General features: G+C 49.9%; 1 pseudogene; it reads left to right on the top strand.

Moving 5' to 3' along the window:
- The first annotated feature begins 3,729 nt into the window (after window positions 1-3,729).
- Window positions 3,730-6,042, top strand: LOC141161422 (E3 ubiquitin/ISG15 ligase TRIM25-like; annotated as a pseudogene).
- The last annotated feature ends 1,181 nt before the right edge of the window (window positions 6,043-7,223 follow it).

A 7,223-nucleotide genomic window follows, 5' to 3' on the forward strand; every position in this document is an offset into this window, starting at 1 on the left:
GTACCAAGAGGGCCCGGACGGGCCTGAAGATCAGTATGATGAGGAGCAAGGAGCAGCTGGAGGGTATCGTTACCAGTGAACGGTAAAGTGGAATTGTACATAGTTACCCGTCAGGGTACAGAGAACTGTTATAGAACTGTTATGGAACTGTGTGAAAGTCACCCCCTACTTCCCCTAACAGGCTGAGGACTGAGAGCAGCCATTTCCCTTCCCAAAACTGGCCGAGGACTGAGAGCAGCCACCCCTTGTAAATAGTTGCGCTTCCTAAAGCGCCCCCTACTAGTTTTATAAAAAGACTGCAAAGTCTACCTCGGGAAGTCCCTCAAAGTTTGCTGAAGTTTTTGCACTTAAGAAGAAAGAACACCTGGTCGCAAGTTGCACCGCGACCATGAACCAAGAATCCAAGAATGTGCTTTACTTAAAAATGTTTTACATGAGAAAGTTTTATATGCTGCTAGGTGATAATCCAAGAGTTTTATAAGATGTTTTATACAAAAGAGTTCCGGAAGTACTGAAAATGTTTCTATAATGTCTAGTGAAAAGAAAAGTGTGTCCCATAAAGGGAGTTGAACAATGTCGTCCGTTTCTAAATGTAAAAAAAGTTAAAAAAGGTTTTGGCATGTGCTGTAATCAACTGTTTTTGCTCTTTTCCAGCCCGAGGACGTGCTGTGCTTTACCAGGGGGGAATGTAGCGCCCCGAGGGTTCGGCCGCTACAGGGGTATTGCACCTCTACCAGTGGTGTGGTATTCCATTCCCGGGTAAGGATGGAGTATGGACCTGGGCTCAGTTAGCTGCATACAGCACACACACCCCATTTCCGAGGGACAGCTCAACGGTGCTCCCACTAGTCATAAGTGCAGGCACGACCGACTATGTCCCTGTCTGGAGTGGGGAGGGGGGTGGAACACCCAGTGCTGTAGGGGCAGATAGGGGTTGGTTCCTGAGCGTAGGTAGGAGCCCATTGGTTGCTGGTCACCTGGGCTCATGGTCAGAGGGAGGTATAAAAGGTGGGCACCATCTTAGCTCTAAGAGAAGTTCAGTCTGTCCAGAGAGGAGAAGACAGGGAGTAGAGGCTCTGTAGGAGCTCTACTCCAGAAGGGCCTAGTGAGAGGCCGAGGAGGAGGTGAAGAGGAGCTGAGATTTTGGCTCATCTCAGCTCCAAGAGAACGGAACAGAAAGGAACAGGAAGGAACGGAAAAGGAGAAGAAGAGACAGAGAAACAGAAGGGCTCAGGAACAAGAAGGTGGAAGGGACCCTAAGAGCCCATGAGAATCCAGGGTGAAGGGTCAGGCAGATTAAGGGTACCGGATCCCAAGTTGGTGGAGGAGAAACTACCCTCAGCCAAAGACCGGTCGTCGTGATCATTTATTGGTGCGACACCTCATCAAACCTGCTAGGAAGGCACCAAATAGGACAGCGGAGGACGGGGCCCACGTTTAACCGCACAAGTCCGCGGCAGCTGGACAAAAGTGGGTCACTGGTGAGGCAGGCCAGAGAAAGGACAAAAGAGGGTCCTGAGCCATACTCCTGAATTGCCTGGGAGTTGACCGAGCCCCTCACCTGGTGGACACTGCACGGCTCGGGCGGTCACTGCTGACAGAAGTGAACCGGAACAAATGAACTGTGAGTAAAGACCCTGGACTGTAACTTGTTGTCCGTGTGCTCCTTCGCGCCTCCAGCACTATCAGTACTGAGACTCTCACTACCATCACTCCCACCATCCACTACACTGCCCTGGGGCCGCACTCTTCCCGTGGGGAGTCACACCATCCCAGCTGCACACATCATCAGCCCCAGCGGACTGCCTTGCAGCGGCGGTTCCTAATAACCGCAATCCACGGGTGGCGTAGTCGGACATTATCATCAATAGAGCATAGCAAACTACCATTGGTCTGACCACCCTGAGCCGCGGGACCGGGCCGCCACTACTACTCCCAGCGTCTCCCTATCGCCTGGTTCCGCGTGCCCCACGGCCCAGGGGGCGAGTCACAATTGACATAAAACTCTCCAGATGTCAGTAACAACCCATCCAATCCACACAGGCAAAGAGATCAAACCATAAATGTTCAATAATCAATTTACGTGTAAAAATGAGAAATGATACAGTGAAAACGTATTGAACAAGCTTATTGAAATGTATTTAATACTTCATACACAAGCCTTTGGTGATGAAGCTTCAAGACGCCTCCTGTATGGAGAAACTAGTTGCAGGCAATGCTCAGGTGTGATTTTGGCCCATTCTTCCACACCAACACTCTTCAAATCCTGATGCTTCTGTGGCTGAGCCTTAGTTCCTTCCATACATTTTCTATTGGATTCAGGTCCGGTGATCGACTCGGCCATTCTAGAAGATTTATTTTCGTTCTCTGAAACCAATTGAGATTTTCCTAGACTGAGTTTTTGGGATCATTGTCTTGCTGAAATGTCCAATGGATTTTGTACAAAGTATTAATTAAATTTCAGTAAGCGTGTTCAATACCCTTTCCCTGGGTCATTTCTCATTAATACATATACTAATTTTTTTTAGAACTATAAGACGCATCCCAAATTTGGTGGCATCCCAACTTATAGTCCGAATTTAGGGTATCTTACCTGGGGGGCGGCGGTGGTGGAGCAGGGTTCCAGGAGTTATGGTCCCTTCCTCAGGAAGTCGGCGGTGGGCAGAATGGGACAATGCTGCGGGCACTGCATGGGAGGAGAGGGCGTCCCAGCGGTGCAATGCTGCGGGCCCGGAGTCGGTGGTGAAGCAGAGCAGAGTGCTTTGCGTGGAGCAGGGTCCCTTCCTCAGGAAGCCGCCGGGGGTGGCCGAAGTGTGGCGATGCTGCTGGCCCGTTGTCGGCGGTGAGCAGAGCGGAGTGCATCATTGCTTTCCCGGCCGCCATTTTCCTGAAGCCTTGGATCGCACATGCGCAGATTGGGATCTTGACCCGGCCAAGATCTCAGTCTGAGTATGCGATGCCTCCGGCAGCCATTTTCCTGGGGCCATTTTCCTAGGCCGACATGCCAATCTGTGCACGCGCAGCCATTTACCTGAAGCCGTTGGCGACGGGGAAAGCAATGATACACTCTGCTCTGCTCACCACCAACACCGGGCTCACAGCTTCGCCACACTTCTGCCGCCACTGTCTTCCTGAGAAAGGGACTCTGCTCGAGCATGGCCCAAACCCCGATAAGCCTGCATTCAGACTATAAGACACCCCCCCCATTTTTCTACCCAATTTTTTTGGGGAAAAGTGTGTCTTATAGTCTGAAAAATACAGTAACTTAATTTATGGGCATCTATAGATTGATTTCTTTGCCTGTGTTACCATCATCTGGTGACAATTTCATGTTAATAGCACCTTTAGAAATAGATTTACTTAGGAAATTAGTGACGTATCCAATACTTATTTCACCCGTTGTATATTTCCAAATGAACGTATTTAGGATAAAACTTTTTATTAGGCTACACGTTTCAAAGGCAAACTGGCTTCTTCATTAGGCCAAACATCAAATGTGTGAACAGAAAAACGTGTAACATATAAAGTGGTGAGCAGATAATTGAGGTGGGCAGGCATGCGATTACCTGCTCACCACTTTGTCTGTTATATGTTTTTTAGTTCATACATTTGATGTTTGACTTGAGGAAGAAGACAGATCGCCTTTGAAACGCCTAGCCTAATAACATTTATCCTGAGTACCTTCATTTGGAAACACATATCCGGTGGCGCCCATATCTTCTTGCCATTATGGAGTGGAACACCACGGATGAATTCTCTGAGGTGGAGCTGCCACGATCAGTATTCAATGGAACAGTTTTAACTGTGGAGTTGAGCCCATCGATGCACAACCTGGTCAGGTGAGTGTTAAACTACCTCACATTTGTATATAAAGTGTCCTATCTGGATCTACTACATTAGAGGAACACCTCTGTTCTACTGTTTTTCTACAGATTTAGATCAAAATCAGACATGTTTCAATATTTTGGTGTGGACTACATGGTTCGAAAAAATATACCAACATGTCAACAACAGTTCCCCAAATTGTAATATGTATGAGTTCTATCCATGAAAAAGAAGGATAGAACTTGTATGTGAAAGCCTGACATCTCATTGAACCCTAAATCAACAGAAACCAGTCTCTTAACTGTGTGGTTTAATTTTTCAGAAATGATCCACCCTTCTTATGTAGAGAAACTTTTTAGCTTTTCGATTCCTGTTCTGTGACATTACAATGGTATTAATAACCTGAGGGACGAGCTGAACTGCTCCATCTGCCTGAGCCTCTATACAGATCCCGTATCCCTGAGATGTGGACACAACTTCTGCCGCTCGTGTATTGTGAGTGTGCTGGATGCCCAGGAGGCGGCTGGAGGGTATTCCTGTCCTGACTGCAGAGCAGAATATCCGGAGCGTCCGGCCCTGGAGAAGAACCGGAAGCTGAGGAACATAGTGGAGCGTTTCTCATCTACTCAGCCTGATATGGAGGAGACCAGAATCTTCTGCACTTACTGTACAAAGTCTCATGTACCGGCTTTAAAACATGTCTGCAGTGTGAGACCTCCTTGTGTCATGAACATCTTGCAGCACATAACAAGATGGTGATCACAATCTAATTGAACCAACAGTGTCATTTAAGAGTCGAAAATGCTCCACACACAAGAACATCCTGAAATACTACTGTCCTATAGAAGATGCCTGCATTTGTGTATCTTGTTGGGTTTCCGGAGACCACAGGGGACATTACGTGGAGCTACTTGATGTGGCCTCCAAGAAGAAGAAGGAGAAACTGAGGAAATATCTGGATGAACTAAATTCACAAAAAGCAGAAAATCACCAAAGAGTCTATAATCTGCAGAATTGTAAAAGGAAGACCCAGGAGAAAGCCTCTAATAAGAGGAAGAACATAAATAAAATATTTATAGATATTAAGAAGCAACTGAAAATGGCAGAAAAGAAAGCGCTGAGTGAGGTCTCCAGGCAGGAGGAGAAGATTGTATCCCAGATATCTCATCTGATCAAGAAGCTGGAAATACAGGAGGACGAGCTGTCCAGGAAGATGCGTCACGTGGAGGAGATGTGTCGTGTCACCGACCCAATAAGACTCTTACAAGAAAGTGACATTACAGTGTGTAGTCATGGAGGTGATGAGGACACAGGGGGAGATGGTGGAGAGGTCAGATCTGAGGAGGATCTGGATGAGGTTCTGATCTCACTGATCTTACATCGATCTATGAGGGATATTGTCACCAATGTAACATCAGAGCTCGGGGTCCATGTCCCAGACATATTGCTGGATGTGGACACTGCTCATAGATGGGTGAAGATATCAGAAGATCTGAAAATGGCAACAAGATCAGAAGAAAAACAGGAGAGACCAGAATCACCAGGAAGATTTCTGACATCTGCCCAGGTATTAAGCAGATGTGTCTTCTCCTCAGGGAGACATTACTGGGAGGTAGAGTGGGACCAGATGGGAAGATGGGAAATCGGATCTGTAGGAGCTCTGCTCAGGAGGAGGGCCTGAGAAGAGGCCCAGGACTGAAAGAGAAGGAGAGGAGCAGGAAGGGCTCCAGGAACGAAGAAGGGACCCCAGGGGTAAGGGCAATGCTGGAGGCCACCCATACGCCCGAATCTACCAGGAGGTGGAGGGGTCAGGTCACACAAAGGGGACCGGTCCCTCAACTAGCAGAGCACTTTATGTCTCAACTAGAAATAGAAACTGGAGGCTGCAGTATTTCAAGTCCTGTAGCCAACAGTCCATATCAGTCTCACCAAGAAGGTAACTATAGAGGACCCAGGGTACGGAACAGACGTCACCCGACAAGGCCCGCAGGTACCGGATTGGGACACCTGGTATGAGGTGCAGGGAAATGGCCAGAGAGAGAACACACAGAAGGGGGTCCCGCTAAGTACTCCGGAGATATCTGGGGGAGGGCTGAACCCCTCCCAGAGTAAGCGCAGCACGACGAGGGAAGTTACATTGGTACCTGTAACTTGGACTGCAATAACCGTGAGTAAAGACCCTGAGGACTGCACTCCACTGTCTCTGTGATTATTATCTGCACCATCACCCCTGCACTACAACGCCCAGCATCACCTATAACATCTACACTGCCCTGGAGCTAAGCTCTACCTGTGGAGAGCCACACCAGCTTTGCTGCAGTAACATCAGCTCCAGAGGACCTGCTCCGCAGCGGTGGCTCCCTCTAGCCGCATACCACAGGTGGCGTCATGTACTTTGTACATAAAAACTATAAAATCCCCTTTTTACTGACCGTCCTGGGTCACGGACCGGGTCACCGCCACTGTGACATCCCCCCCTAGCAACGACCGGCCTGGCACCGAGTACCCCATGACCCAGGGGGCGCGTCAACTTGGCGTCACAAACAGGATATGAACCCACCCATTATCACTGGGTATTGTGCGCCTAGAGACTGTGTTTTATACTGAATGTGGCGCCCTCCCCAGAAGAACAGGCGCCATTATGTGCGAACCAAAAGACAACAAGAGACCGCCTCCCATCGTGGACCGGGTTCCAGAATGGCGCCAAAAATGGAGCACGTCCCAAGCAGCAGTGACCATGAACGTGGATGTGTCCATCCAGGTGGGGGAGCTGCCCCCAGGGGTGGCCGACAGCAAGCAGCCATGGGACCGCCCCTGAAAGGGGAGAGGAAAAAAGAAGAAAACTGGAAGACAGAGTGTGGTCTCAAAGAGACCAGACAGATCACACCCGGCAGGCAAGATGGAAGGAGGCAAGCCTGGAACTCTAGCCTGCGGCCTGCAGCAAGACGAGACACCTCTTGCCTTGGGAGAGGTGATCAGTAAGCTGTCCCTGGAGGACGCGGAGTTCCTCCGCGCCGAAATGTGTGAGCTAAATTGGCCGGTGGGAGAGGCCCAGCAAACCGCCATCGCCGGCTGGAAGAGAGGTGCTGGAGAAGATGAGAACGAGACGGCAGCAAGCACCAGAGTCCACCGGCAGCGCCCCAGCCCCGGCGGAGCCTAACCAGGACTAGGAGGCAGAGAGCAGCACAGGAGCGGCCGCAGGAGCAGGTAGGAAGAGTTTCCCTGTACCGGGTGCAGACCGCGCTGACTTGCTCCTGGGCCCCCTGGCGGCGCCTCCATACCCGGGCGCGCACGCTCCTGACTTGCTCCAAAGCCCAGAGTCTCCTACACCGGACGCCTGCTCCGCCGACCAGCTTCTCAATCCCCTGGCGGAATCTCTATACCTGGGCGACTGCTCC

The sequence above is a fragment of the Phyllobates terribilis genome, unplaced genomic scaffold (assembly GCF_046119375.1).
Source record: "Phyllobates terribilis strain yellow unplaced genomic scaffold, ASM4611937v1 Scaffold_9__5_contigs__length_417890890, whole genome shotgun sequence".
NCBI lineage: Eukaryota > Metazoa > Chordata > Amphibia > Anura > Dendrobatidae > Phyllobates > Phyllobates terribilis.